Source organism: Macrobrachium nipponense, chromosome 37 (assembly GCF_015104395.2).
Source record: "Macrobrachium nipponense isolate FS-2020 chromosome 37, ASM1510439v2, whole genome shotgun sequence".
Classification (NCBI taxonomy): domain Eukaryota; kingdom Metazoa; phylum Arthropoda; class Malacostraca; order Decapoda; family Palaemonidae; genus Macrobrachium; species Macrobrachium nipponense.
Genome location: NC_061097.1, coordinates 38,248,248 through 38,264,296, shown reverse-complemented (window position 1 = coordinate 38,264,296; position 16,049 = coordinate 38,248,248). Strand labels below are relative to the sequence as shown.

Below are 16,049 nucleotides of genomic sequence, written 5' to 3'. Positions count from 1 at the left end.
CACCTTCCCTATCAAGAAGGGAATCAACCTCAATTATAGCTGCCTCACCCGGGTCTTACCTCGTCATTGATTTCTCTCTCTCTCTCTCTCTCTCTCTCTCTCTCTCTCTCTCTCTCTCTCTCTCTCTCTGCTGAATTGAGTTTCATTATGATGTCGATGTATACTCGATAATGTTGAATCATTACTAGTATTACTAGAAGTTTGAGTGAAAGACTCAAGGTCATCATTATAAAATATATATATTCAATGATATGTACAGGTATCATTAGGACTAATAACAATATCTTTTTCTGATGGGAGATGGTAATGAAACTACTGATACGTTTTTATCATTATCAACCCTGTTGGGGTTGCAAAGAGTGTGTGCTATTGCTGACTTCCTAATGGAAATATCTATTTCTCTCTCTCTCTCTCTCTCTCTCTCTCTCTCTCTCTCTCTCTCTCTCTCTCTCTCTCGTCATACCTGTAGGGTCCCGCCGACGAATGGAAAGGAGATGATTATCTCCAGAGAGGAAATGGCACTTCCCAGGCATCCTTCATTTCTCACTTTTCATGTCGTTTCTCTCTGAAAGGGAGCCCTACCCTTCACCCCTCCCCCTCCCCCCGTGGCACCTTCTCCCGCAACCAATACCTCCCAGCCTGTACACGTCAATGACTCTTAAAATCAACGAACGCTTCTGCTGCTGCTGAGGGGTCGGGCTGTTGCTGTTTCTGAGGCTGTGTTTTGCTTTGTGGAATGTACCACCTTCTTCCCAACCGATTGGAATGTGCTCTGAAGTCAGGTTATCATTGAGGCTGTTTGGGTTTGTTAAAGACCTTTTTTTTTTCACATTTTTAAAGTACCCTTTTTGTTAAACTACATTTTTTAACGTATCTTTTTTTGTTAAAATATATTTTTTGTTAAAGGACCTTTTTTTTATTAAAATAAATTTTTAGTTTTTTTTGGTTAAGATATATTCTTTGTTAAAGGACTTTTTTTTCTAAATACATTTTTTGTTAAAGTACCTCTTTTGTCAAAAGTACCTTTTTTTGTTAGAGTAATTTTTTTTTTTTTATTAAAGTACCTTTCTTGTAAAGTACATTTTTGTTAAAGTACATATTTTGTTTAAGCAAAAATTTTGTTAAAGCTTGTTTTGTTAAAATACATTTCTTAAAGTACCTTTTTTGTTAGAGTAACTTTTTTGTTAAAGTATTTTTTTAAAATACATTTCTTAAATTACCCTTTTTGGTAGAGTAACTTTTTAGTTAGAATACCTTTTTTTTTTTATTAATATACATTTCTTAAAGAATCTTTTTTGGTAGAGTAACTTTCTAGTTAAAGGAATTTTTTTGTTAAAATACAATTTTAAAAGTACCCTTTTTGTTAAAATACATTGTTTAAAGTATCGTTGTCTGTTAGAATAACTTTTTGTTAAAGTACCTTCTTTGTTAAAATACATTTTGTGTTAAAGTACCTTTTTGTTAAAGTACTTTTTTGTTAAAATACCTTTTTTTTAAAAGTAGCTTATTTGTTGAATTACTATTTTTTTTTTGTTAAAGTACCTTTTTTTGTTAGAGTAACATTTTTGTTAGAGCAAAATATTTGTTAAATTACTCTTTTGGTTAAAGTACCTTTTCTGTTAAAGTAAATCTTTTTGTTAAAGTAAATATTTTGATAAAGCTCATATTTTGTTAAAGTACATTTTTTGTTAAGAGTAAGTTTTCTTCTGTTAGAGTAGTTTTTTACTATTATTATTATTATTATTTTTTTTTTTTTTTTTTTTTTTTTTTTTTTTTTTTTTTGCTCTATCACAGTCCTCCAATTCGACTGGTGGTATTTATAGTGTGGGGTTCCGGGTTGCATCCTGCCTCCTTAGGAGTCCATCACTTTTCTTACTATGTGTGCCGTTTCTAGGATCACACTCTTCTGCATGAGACCTGGAGCTACTTCAGCCTCTAGTTTTTCTAGATTCCTTTTCAGGGATCTTGGGATCGTGCCTAGTGCTCCTATGATTATGGGTAACGATTTCCACTGGCATATCCCATATCCTTCTTATTTCTATTTTCAGATCTTGATACTTATCCATTTTTTCCCTCTCTTTCTCTTCAACTCTGGTGTCCCATGGTATTGCGACATCAAATGAGTGATACTTTCTTCTTGACTTTGTCAATCAACGTCACGTCTGGTCTATTTGCACGTATCACCTATCCGTTCTGGAATACCATAGTCCCCAGAGATCTTTGCCTGATCGTTTTCTATCACTCCCTCAGGTGATGTGCTCGTACCACTTATTACTGCAAGGTAGCTGATGTTTCTTGCACAGGCTCCAGTGGAGGGCTTTTGCCACTGAATCATGCCTCTTTTTGTACTGGTTCTGTGCAAGTGCCGGGCATTCACTTGCTATGTGGTTTATGGTTTCATTTTTCGTATTGCACTTCCTACATATGGGAGGAGATGTTATTTCCGTCTATCGTACTTTGAACATATCTGGTTCTTAGGGCCTGATCTTGTGCCGCTGTTATCATTCCTTCAGTTTCCTTCTTTAGCTCTCCCCTCTGTAGCCATTGCCAATTGTCATCGCTGGCTAGTTCTTTAGTCTGTCTCATGTATTGTCCGTGCATTGGCTTGTTGTGCCAGTCCTCTGTTCTTTCTGTCTTTTTTTTTTTCTCCTGTCTTCTGTATAATTTTTTCTGGGTCTTCGTCTACTTTTATTAGTCCTTGCTTCCCATGCACTCTTTAGCCACTCGTCTTCACTGGTTTTCAGATATTGCCCCAGTGCTCTGTTTTCAATGTTGACGCAGTCCTCTATACTTAGTAGTCCTCTCCCTCCTTCCTTTCGTGTTATGTATAGTCTGTCTGTATTTGCTCTTGGGTTGTAGTGCCTTGTGTATTGTTCAATTGTTTCCTGGTTTTTCTGATCTATGCTGCGGAGTTCTGCCTTCGTCCATTCCACTATTCCTGCGCTGTATCTGATTACTGGCACTGCCCATGTGTTATGGCTTTTATCATATTTCCGGCGTTGAGTTTTGACTTGAGTATCGCCTTGAGTCTCTGCATATATTCTTTCCTGATCGTGTCCTTCATCTCTGGTGGTTTTATATCCTCCTTCCATTATTCCCAAGTATTTTTGTATCCTGTCTCATCTATGTGTTTGATGTTGCTCCATCTGGTAGCTTTATTTATCCCTTCAGTTCTCGTTACTTTGCCTTTTTGTATGTTGACTAAGGCGCATTTTTTCTATTCCAAACTCCATTCTGATGTCCCCAGATACAATCCTTACAGTCTGGATTAGGGTATCTATTTCCTTGATGCTCTTACCATACAGCTTGATGTCGTCCATGAACATCAGATGGTTGATTTTGTTGCCTCTTTTCTTGAGTTGGTACCCGGCATCCATCTTCTGTAGTAACTTTTGTCATGGGAATCATGGCTACTACGAAGAGTAGTGGGGACAGTGAGTCGCCCTGGAAGATCCCTCTCCTGATATTAACCTCTGCTAGTCTTATTCCAGAGCTTGTAAGTATTGTATTCCAGTTGCACATTGTATTTTTGAGGAAGCTGATGGTATTTTCCTCTGCCCCATATATTTTCAGGCATTCTATTAGCCATGTGTGTGGTATCATGTCGAAGGCTTTCTTATAGTCTATCCATGCCATGCTTAGGTTGGTTTTCCTTTCTCCTAACGTTCTTCATTACCATTTTGTCTATCAGGAGCTGGTCTTTTGTGCCCCTACACTTCCTTCTGCAGCCTTTCTGTTGGTAGGGGATGGGTGTTTGTCTCCTCTAGGTAGTTGTATAGCCTTTCACTGATGATACCTGTTAGTAACTTCCACATTATTGGTAGGCAGGTGATAGGCCTGTAGTTACTGGCTATATTTCCCTTACTCTTGTCTTTTTGTACTAAGGATGTTCTTCCTGTGGTCATCCATTTGGGTGCTTGGTGATTTGAGATACAATGCTGAGTTGTTCTGCTATTCGTGGGTGTAGGGCCTTGAAGTTTTTGAGCCAGTATCCATGGACTTCATCGGGACCTGGGGTTTTCCAGTTTGGTATTTTCTTTAGTTGGTGTCTGACTGTGTCTGTCGTGATCTCCGTGAATCTTTGTTTTATTCTCCCTGTTTCTTCTTCCTTGACTTCCTGGAGCCATGTTGCATGTTTGTTGTGTGATACCGGATTGCTCCATATGTTTTCCCAGAGTCTCTTACTTGGTTCGGCTTCAGGAATTTCTGGTGGTTGTCTTCCCCTCTTAGTTGGCTGTATAGTCTTTTCTGGTTGGTTCCGAATAGTTTGTTCTGTTGGTATCCCTTATTCCTGTTCATGTACCGTTGGATCTTGTGTGCTTTGGCCTTAAGCCTCTGTATTACATCTTCTATTGTGTTTGTTTATCCCCTCTCTTGTACTTTGTATTTCTCGTTGAGTTCCTCCCTGGTTTTCTTGCTTCTTAGCCTTTTTTCTGCCATCTCTTTCAGTTTACTCAAGTCAGATCTCATCACCATGATTTGCTTTTCCAGGCGCCTTTTTCCAAAGGATTGCTGTTTTGGTTTCTGTGGGTTGGTTGTGACGGTGGTGTTGGTGTTTCGAATCCCCATCAGTTCTGCTACTAATCTTGCTCCTGCATATGTCAAGTTATTTGTTTCTGTGATATTGGTGGTGTGTATTAGGCCCATTATTTCATTGACCTCACTTGTTTTCTCCCTTAATTTCTTGGTGTTGTAGGCTTTCATGGAGGGGATCTTTGTTCTCTCTGTATCTGGCTCCATCCATATTGTCTAAGTTTTTTCTACCCATTCCGTCCTCTCTGTTACTTCGTCGGTGTTTCTTCGTGTGTCGTTGTTTGATACTTCATCCTCCCTGTCGTCTTCTGTGGCATCGTCTCTCAGTTCGTCTTCGTGTAATTCGTTGTCGTGTGACATTTCCCTTTCCAGTTCTTCTCTTTCTGTTGGGGAGAGCCAGTTCTTTTTCTTTATGTTCCTTACTTGGTCTGCCAGCCTCTGCTCTGTTTGGGGGGTGTTATTCCTCTCATTCCAGATGTTGATCAATCTTCTTCTATATCCTCTCTCCGTCGGGTTGCTTCTGATGTAGCATCTCCATATTTCCTTATTTTCCCTTTTTTTCTCTAGTCCATTTCTTCCTTTTTGCCTCTGTAGCTCCAATCTCAGGCTGTTGATTACTTTCGTTGTGGTGATCAGTTGCTGGATGACGACCTCCAAGTACCTGACCGTCTTCCCCTTCAATTGGGTTGAATACCTGGTTGCCGACGAAGCTCCTCTGTTGCCAGAGGTTCCATTTACGTCGTTGTCGTTTATTCCTTCATTTCTTTCCATCATTGCCTGAGTTTTTGCTATTTAACCCATAGCTGGACCCCCTACCCCCATCAGGGATAAGTACTCATTTACAGCTGAGTAGACTGAGGAAATTATGGTAAAGATCCTTTCCCAAGGAATCAACGCCGAGGAGAGCGGTCACCCATCCAACGACTGACCAGCCCCAATGTTGCTTAACTTGACTTAAGTCTATTGAAGACCTAACCAACTCCTCCACGCGCCGCATATTATTATTATTATTATTATTATTATTATTATTATTATTATTATTATTATTATTATTATTATTATTATTATTATTATTATTATTATTAAAGTACGTTTTCAAATGAAAAGTGTCCCGACAACAGACAAAAACGGATACCTGCTTGATAACCAGCAACGTTTTTAAGTTACAACGTTTGAGACGACCGGTAAGTAATAATAGCCGGGAATAATGATCCCAATAGCTATTATAATCAAGGGTCATTCATCCTTCGCGAGATTGTCAATGAGTAATTCTTAGAAATATTCATTAAAAAAATCTCCAGAATGCTGACTATGAGACGTCCAGGAATGAAGACCACAGAAATGTTTACGAAAAAAAAAAAAGATGACCGATAAACGTTTGCTGAGAAAGATTCGTTTAAGGGAAAAGATTAGTAAAAATGTTTGTCGTCGGGAAATAATGAAATTATCAACCTGAGAAACGTTCTTAGAAAATTAGGTGAAAAACGTTGTGACCAAAACTCGAAATCGTGAATCAGAGACATTACTGATCGAGAGAGAAAAATATAAACGTTTACCTCCTCCAAACCAATTAGGAGTTTCTCTATTGAACATACAAGTAAACTCCAGTGACTGTCGCCGAATTTCTATTTTTGAATTTTTCTGGATTTGGATGAAAAAAGAAACATACGAAATCGAATGCTAAAGATATATATATATATATATATATATATATATATATAATACTATATATATTTATATTTACATATATATCTATCTATCTATCTATCTATCTATCTATTTATCTATCTATGTATATATATATATATATATATATATATATATATATATATATATATATATATATATAAAGTATTTGATGACCAGATATTGACCAGATATTGTGGAGGGCGTCGCAGTGTCTACGGTTATTGACGGACACCTGACGAGCTCTCTGAGTAAAGGCATAAGACAGCTGATTCGGCAGAATAAATGACTTATTTTTCTCTTGAATATTCTTCGCTATGAGGAAATGTTCTTTGGTAATTACTTTACTGTAGTGAGTGGTAACCAGCATAATGAATAAAGGGTAGCAACCTCATCCCAAAATATTAACAGAGATATGGAAGGATAACACCTTTCAGGGAATATAATTTACTTTCTATATTTATTTATATATCTATCCATCTATATATATATATACATACAAATATATGTATATATACATACATATATGTACATATATATATATATATATATATTATATATATTATATATATATTATATATATATATATACATACACACACACATATATATATATATAATATATATATATATATATATATATATATATATATATATATATATATATGTATGTACATATAATATTATATACATATATATACTAGGGCTGTTGCCTTGCATAATAAGGCGCCCTATGAGGTAATGTTAGACTTGCGATAATCTTACGCTAAGTCGGTTGGTTATACACTTCCATACTTATTGGAGTGTCTTGGGGTTTGTATATCACTTACGAAGTCGGTATTATCTTCTTCGGTTATGACGACGATGTGTTAAACTCATGATGATTCGGCAATGATGTGCGGTTCTAGTAGAAAACACGAAGTATAAAAAAATACTTGTATTCTCTGAGATTACATGATGAAGTTCAGAGGAAATTTGTACAGGTCTTCTAATGACGATGGCTTGATCGCTTCTGCCAATGATGATGGCTAATTCTGTTCTGTTCTCACTACCATCTCGGTTACAAGTCATAAAGGAAGCAGACAGTAGCTCGAACATATGAACATACATACAAAATGAGACACATTACTAATCACGTAGGCCGTTTGAATTATAGGTCGCGGTAGTTGTCTCAAGCAGGGAGCTTGGACTAATGTTTCAAAACAAATGAATGACCACAGGTGACGGACTACTTTATTGTATACGTCATCTTAGCGTCTCTGGTCTCATCACATTCCTGCAAGCAATCTGGTTGACCTCTTTAGTTTTAGTTTTTTATATATATGGAGTAACATTCCATATTTTTATTATGTAATCACTTACATATATACATACATACATACATACATACATCAGTATGTAAAGCCATTTTCTCACAAACAACTACACCAACCCTACCAAAAATTTATCCCCGAATGCAACTTTTCAAAGGAAATCTGAAACCGTGTATTACAGTTTGCAAGGTTGACCGTCGCCTCAAAGATCGGAACTTCGATTCCCCAAATGCCCAGAGGTTTCGCTGGGTTATCGTGAAATCGGAATTAAAATGACCATAGACTGTTGCAGCATTTCAAGAAATAGTTTTGGCCTTTACTGCCGGATGAAATGAGACCAACTCCCCCAAAATCCACCTATTGCAGATGTGTTTACTTAAGTCCTGTTTCTTTGTCCCTTGATGTTTCTATACCAATTATTTTTCAATGTTAACTGTGGGCTATCGATGTTTCGTTTTTATCTCTTAAACAGGACCTCTATCCTCCCTACTGCATGAAATAGGATCCTCCTCCCTCCTACTACATGAAACAGGATCCTCCTCCCCCCTACTACATGAAATAGGATCCTCCTCCCCCCTATTACATGAAACAGGATCCTCCTCTCCCCTTAGTACATGAAATAGGATCCTTCTCCCTCCTACTACATGGGAGTGATTCAGTTTTTACAATATGATTTGGTTTGAAATAATATCAGTTTCTTTTCATGGTACACCTCCATTATACTGTAATTTCTACTTGATCCAGATTTCATTTATATATTTTGGCTAATATTTTAACTATATGAATGAACAATTATTTTTTCTTCCTATTCCTTATTTATTTATTCATTTATTTATTTATTTATTTATCTATTTAGAGAGAGAGAGAGAGAGAGGAGAGAGAGAGAGAGAAGGAGAGAAGAGAGAGAGAGAGAGAGAGAGGAGAGAGAGAAGATCGCATCTGTTTATGTCCATCTATTTATATCTCGTCCACTTATTTCGGAATGCTTTGAAATAGCTTGGCAACATTTCGACGATTTGGGTACATAAGTATTTTCCCTTCATTTTTCCTTCTATAAGAGAGAGAGAGAGAGAGAGAGAGAGAGAGAGAGAGAGAGAGAGAGAGAGAGAGAGAGAGAGAGAGAGTTAAAATCGGATTCGTAATCACTGATTTATTTTTAAATTCTCTCACACAGTTTGGTTAAGATTTCAACGATTTCATGAAATAATGATAATCTCTTTCTTGGTCCCCTTTATTCCCACCACACGCGCACACACACAAACACACACACACACATACACACGCACACACACAGAGAGAGAGAGAGAGAGAGAGAGAGAGAGAGAGAGAGAGAGAGAGAGAGAGAGAGAGGCTTCGTATTAACATCTCATCGACTTCATTTAAAAATATCTCATCGACTTTATTTAAAAATATCTTACGTGGTTTTTGCTAAGATTTCATCGACTTAACTAAATAATAATTTTTTTCTTATATTATGCTTTTGTTCTATAGAGAGTTGAGACACACTCACATACACACACACATCACATCTGTTTGTCTCCGCCTAATCAAATCTCATTTTGAAAATGCGAATATCTTTATGACCACTCGCCATTGTTTGCTTAAAATAAGCGTCCATGTGCATGTTTAGAATTTTGAACGTGAGTGTTTAGCCGAGCCGAATATCCTAACATTAGCAATAATTATCGGGTATTTTTAGCCACTTTTCTATCTGGACAACGCGGGGCATTATCCTTGTGATACATATGTATGTACGTAAATATAATATATATATTATTATATTTATATATCTATTATTTAAATTATAGTCTATATACTATATAATCGGTATATAGGGTGGGCCAAAAGTAGCCTCACAGTTACTTCATGAACTGTTTCTCATTCAAAGTCCTCTTCATAGAAAATTAATACTGTGCCATTAATACATGCTACTTATTTTTATCCTTTTCATGTCACCCTCATTCTTAAATAGCCACTTATTCATGTCTGGAAAAACATTTTATGCGTTTAATAAATTATTTTATTCTGTTTTAACTGTGAGGCTACTTTTGGCCCACCCTGTATATATATATATATATATATATAGTATATATATATTATATATATATATTTAGTATATATTATTATTTGATTATTAATGAATATAAACAAAGTCACAGTAATTTAATTTAATTCATTTCATATATATATATATATAGATACATATATATATATGTATAGGATATATATAATATATATATATAGTAGATATATAAATATATATATATATATATATATATATATATATATATATATATATAAGGATATATATATATCTTAAAGGCACGGTAGTGAATTATTAATCTCAGCTCTTTCTGGTGAGAGACAAGTCAGAGACAAGCGCTGAATTCCTCGACGATGCTGAAATGAAAAACAGCCAGGAAAGATGACCAATGCACTTTGAGGTCGATGACGCCACGAAGATCACACGCATTGAGCATGGGGCACCCGTGTTTGCTGGGTGAAACCTAGGGCGTGTATGTGTGTGTTCGTAACAAACGGTATGTGACTTTTGTTATGGGGAATAAGTGCTAAGAGGGGGTACTCACTGATTGCTGGTGACAGAGTGTGGAACACGGCTGGAAAAGGTGTTGCGAGGTGTTGCAGACCCATCGGATAAGGTAACATAAGAAAGAACTTTGAAAAAGTTAACCTTTGAAGTGATAATTATTGTGTTGGTGAAAGAGAAGTGTGGTGCGGTACACATTCTTTTTGATTAACTTTCATGGGTAAAGTGGTGTAATAATTGTGGTCTCTTTATTTCAGATGGGTTCAAAGTCACCATATTGAAAAATGGATTCTCTAAGACTTTTATTGACTTATTAAAATGTTATGGTTAGTTGGTCATAATGAGATAAGAGGGGATGCTTACTTAAATAGGATTTGGAGAGCAAATTTAACAGTTTTTTTTTTTTGGGGGGGGGGGGTGGGGGGGGGGGGTTCAGAGTCAATTAATTTCATTTCATTTTATTAATTGATTTTGTTCCATTTTAATGTTAGCTAATTTGGGAAATAAAAAGTATATTTTTGTAATTACGGGAGCTTATTTGCCTAGTTTGCTTTTCAACTAACTCCCCAGAGAGATTCTGCAACAGAATGAGGGTAGGGGTAGTTGCCTGTTAGCAGTTTGTTTCATTTTGTTTAAACGAGTTATCATTGGGTCTTAAAAACCCGTTTAAGATATATATATATATATATATATATACATATATATAGTATATATATATATATATATATATATATATATATTATATACACACTGACCCACAAGGGGGATCGAGCCCAAGTATCTCAAATTGAAAGGCCTGGAAGCTACCAAGTGACCCACACAGCTTGGAACCTAAGTAATTTTGTGGCCTTTTCATTTGAGATGAAGCCAGAAACTCATTTCTGTGAAAGACCTGCTGCTTACTCAATATGGATGTATGTAAGTGTGTATGTATGTATATATATATATATATATATATATATATATATATATATATATATATATATATATATGATGACGATACCCAACCCAATCTAGACAAATGTAATTAAAACTGTCCCGTAATTGTTGATATTGAACGCTATATGTACTTGTGTGGGCGTGAGTGAAAGAGTGACAACTGCTTGTCCATGAATTACTGGAATAAAGAAACGGAGGAGGTGGTGGGGACAGGAGGAGGGGGTAAGCAGGGAAATAGGGGCTCTCATGACTACAAAAAACTAACCAAAAACTTGCAGTAGAATTCAAGTTCAGTCCTGGGCGCCAGTTGCTCTCGATGCGAGGCGAAAGGAAGCCCGAGAGAACGAGTGAGTAAACGCTCCCCCGTTACGCAACTCTCCTCACTGAGGAGTTTCCTTCAGCCATTAAGACGAGGAAAGGAGGAAGCGGGGTTATTTATTACGCCGGCACGACCCTGATACTTACACCGGGAGGTTTTACTACGTGATATACGAATGGGTTATAGATAAAAAAAAAAAAAGGTAAAAAAAGGTTGCCTTTTTATGAAAGAAACGGTAATGACTAATGAATATACGGCTCGTTTTGGGTTATAAATTGGGTTGCGTTGATTAAAATGGTTTACAGTTTTCTTATGAAGTGAGTAACGAGACATTTATAAAGATTATAAGGCCTCCTAGACTTGTCTGCTTTCCATGTATCCTTTTTAATTTATTTCAGAATGAAAATGTCGATAATTGACAAGATGATAAGCTTCAAACTATAAACTGGCTCTGATTAAATTATAAAACATTAAAGTTATTATGGGCTGGCTTGCTTTAGTTAACTTATATATAAAATAAAATAAATATTCAAAGATTTAATTATCGTAAAATTGATTTAAATATCTTTCAAGTCTTATGGAAGGTAGAATGATCTTTTTCATTTAAAGTTTTGATCTGTTGCCCTAAATCAGGTATACTCAACTCTATGTCAGACAATTAACGATAAACAAAAACACTTCCTACTCTAATTTGTTATGAAATGATTTAGGTTGATTCAAATACTCATTTATTACGATCTCGACTCACGAGATCGACAGGTTCTTAAAAATAATAAGCAATTGGGCTGTAATGACTGATGACAGGTGACAAACAAAGGAGGGAGGAGCATAACAAAATCAAAAAGTTACCTTAAAATTAATTTATTTACAAGAGTTAAATACATTATGTACAGCGAGTCAAGGTTCTGGGTGGCAAAAACTCAAAAAAATTACAAACTAACAATAATAATTAATATTTAAAACCAGTCTAAGAAACAATAAAATCTACCATTCAATGGCATAATGATAGTCAGAGCAAAACGGGAACACTTCTTTAAACGATGAGGACACCAGTCCAATGCCGGACGATTCAAGATAGAAAGCCGATACTCGAGCAACCATCTCGTCCTTGGACACAATAAATGGACATCCCTCCTTCGAATGCTGGACGATCAAGACAGAGTTGATACAACAACCATCTCGTCCTCAGATGCAGTATGGAAGTCCTCCTCGACCACTTGACGAAACCACGTCACTGCTGCTGCCCAGTGAGGTCGCACTCGACACGTCGTCCTCTTGACGACGAAAACACGCTATTGCTGCTGCCCAGTGAGGTCGTACTCGACACGTCGTCCTCTCGACGACGAAAACACGCCAATGCTGTCGACCTCCAACTCAAAGTCATACTCCATACGACAACTTCAACCAAATAACCAGGTATCCAGTACCTGGCGCTGCCTCATGCTGGTCCACAGGTAATCATACCTGACTGCCTCTGACTGACTGGTTGTCCTGCCCTCCAGAACCTGACTGGTTGTTCTTCCCTCCAGAACCTGACTGACGAAGTTTGACGCCATCCACCAGACGTCAACTCGCCAGCAATTAAAAAACAAAAACAAAGGAGGCAACAATCCACCAAGGGAACAATTGGTAAACGATTGTTCCTAACACCTCCCCACCTAACAGAAAAAAAAAATTATTATTATTAATTTTTTTTTACAAACAAAATCCTCTTCCCCGATGCTGCCACACCCCCGTCAGCCAAAACAGAACCAACCCTGGCCTAAGGTCGCCAATATTACGATCTCGACTCACGAGATCGACAGGTTCTTAAAAATAATAAGCAATTGGGCTGTAATGACTGATGACAGGTGACAAACAAAGGAGGGAGGAGCATAACAAAATCAAAAAGTTACCTTAAAATTAATTTATTTACAAGAGTTAAATACATTATGTACAGCGAGTCAAGGTTCTGGGTGGCAAAAACTCAAAAAAATTACAAACTAACAATAATAATTAATATTTAAAACCAGTCTAAGAAACAATAAAATCTACCATTCAATGGCATAATGATAGTCAGAGCAAAACGGGAACACTTCTTTAAACGATGAGGACACCAGTCCAATGCCGGACGATCAAGATAGAGCCGATACGACAACCATCTCGTCCTTGGAGACAATATGGACATCCTCCTCGAATGCTGGACGATCAAGACAGAGTTGATACAACAACCATCTCGTCCTCAGATGCAGTATGGAAGTCCTCCTCGACCACTTGACGAAACCACGTCACTGCTGGCTTGGCCCAAGTTGAGGTCGCACTCGACACGTCGTCCTCTTGACGACGAAAACACGCTATTGCTGCTGCCCAGTGAGGTCGTACTCGACACGTCGTCCTCTCGACGACGAAAACACGCCAATGCTGTCGACCTCCAACTCAAAGTCATACTCCATACGACAACTTCAACCAAATAACCAGGTATCCAGTACCTGGCGCTGCCTCATGCTGGTCCACAGGTAATCATACCTGACTGCCTCTGACTGACTGGTTGTCCTGCCCTCCAGAACCTGACTGGTTGTTCTTCCCTCCAGAACCTGACTGACGAAGTTTGACGCCATCCACCAGACGTCAACTCGCCAGCAATTAAAAAACAAAAACAAAGGAGGCAACAATCCACCAAGGGAACAATTGGTAAACGATTGTTCCTAACATCATTTATAAAGGATTTGTGTTGTTTAAAACTTATAGCGTCATGTGCTATTTAGAAATGACGACCAGATAGATTAAGGCACCTTTTTAAATGAATTAATTACAGGCTAATTATTTTGGTATTAAGAGAGGGTTAGATATTACTAAATCCTTTACTATTTATGAAAAGGACATAATTCTTGTATAAAACCATTTGTTAAACGACCGCTGACTTTCTAAAACCCGGGAAAAGTATATTACAGTGAGATAAGGATTACTTTATGTTATTTATTTATATATATTTTTTTAGATAAAGGAAGACTAACAATATGGAAACGTTATGTAAGCCGCTGTGAAGCCAGATATTACGACTGGATTTTGAAAGTGCTTAAATGGCTCGGATACTAGAATGCGAGCGACGACACACACACCCACACACACACACACACACACACACACACACACACACACATATATATATATATATATATATATATATATATATATATATATATATATATATATATATATATATATATATATATATAATATATAGAATGAGAGAAGACTGTAATGAAATTAAATGAGAGAGAGAGAGAGAGAGAGAGAGAGAGAGAGAGAGAGAGAGAGAGAGAGAGAGATCCCTCAAAAACGCTCGTGCACTGCAAAAGGATAAAAACAGGTTATATTACATTTCATTCAAATACAGTAATAAACTTAAATCTATAACAGCTGGGTAAAAATCGAGAGGGCGTTTTGACAGCTTGAATGCGAAATAATTGTTCGCTGTCAAGAACTGAGATTCGTTTCGTGTTGAGGAATTAATTCTAAAACAAGGCTGAGTTTGCAAGTGACATTTCCATAGCCATGAAGCTTGCAACAAGCCACAGGGATCTAGTTCAAACAACAATGAGTTTGAAGACCGGAGAGGTGAAAATCGGAGGCCGACGATAATAGAAGCAGGGTGAGTATACGACCTCATTTTAAACATGAGTGAAACGTAATTTAAAAGGAAATGAAAAATATATTGGGAACATAAAAAAAAATGAATGAAAATGGAGGCTTACCATTCCAAAAATGACTAGTGGCTTAGAAATAATCACGAGGATGAAGAAAAATGGAAAAGAACTACAATAATATTTAAGAATAAAATACGTTCAAAAGTATTATTTATCAAAACGCCCAAAAAAACGATAAAAGTCGCCGAAAAAAATCTAAAAATAGTCTACGGTCCAAGGAAAGCGTATACAATTCACTTATAATTAATAACTGGACATGAAGAATGAATGAAAATGAAACTAAAATTTTTATATATTAATTATATGAGTGACAAAAGAATTAATAATAATAATAAGACAAAATTTCAGAATAGAAAAAACGCCGAAATGATAAATTTATAACAACGCCGAAAAAAAAGCTGAAAAAGTCTACGGTCAAACGATGCCACATTTAAGTTAGTGTGGTTGGCGGCGCGGGAGCCCTGTGTGAAGGGCTGTTGCAACGACCGAGAGTGGGAGGGGAGAAGACGGCGGCGGAGTAGGAGGAGGAGGAGGAGCAGAACGAGGAGGAGGAGGAGGAGGAGGAGGAGGGACCAGCCGTGTTTGCCCGGAGGATTCAGTTACCTGTAGACCGTGCGAGTGTGAGGGAAGTGAAAGGAATAGCGCTAATCCGACCGACTCGAACTTGAGACGGGGTGCGACTTAAACGCGCGCGGGAGGGAGCCATATCTTCATCAGAGAAAACAGAGAGAAAGCGACGATTATTTGCGGGAAGGCGCCGTGGAATTGGATCACCAGTGAAATAGTGTTTTGAAAGAGGAGAAAGCCATGGGAAATGTTTCGAGTGTTCTTTGGTATGTCATGACGATTCTCTGTGCTTGTGGTAGTTTGATTTTTCTGTGGTAGTTCGACTCGGGAGAGACGGAAAATAGAGAGTTTTCCTCTCGTTAGTGAGAAATAGAGGTATTTGATATTTCACTCAGATAAAGTAGAAGAAACTCAAGTGGGTTCCAGCACTTTCAAGACACGGAAACTCAGCTGGAACGC

The 16,049-nt window shown here is 37.1% G+C and overlaps 1 protein-coding gene across 1 annotated transcript in view; it reads left to right on the top strand.

Moving 5' to 3' along the window:
• The first annotated feature begins 15,636 nt into the window (after positions 1-15,636).
• The window catches only part of LOC135209156 (octopamine receptor beta-1R-like), a 656,801-nt gene continuing 656,388 nt past the window's right edge, over positions 15,637-16,049 (top strand). Inside the window, exon 1 of the mRNA XM_064241817.1 lies at positions 15,637-16,049. This exon is cut by the window's right edge and continues 555 nt beyond it. The gene's annotated coding sequence lies outside the window, so the exon portion shown is untranslated.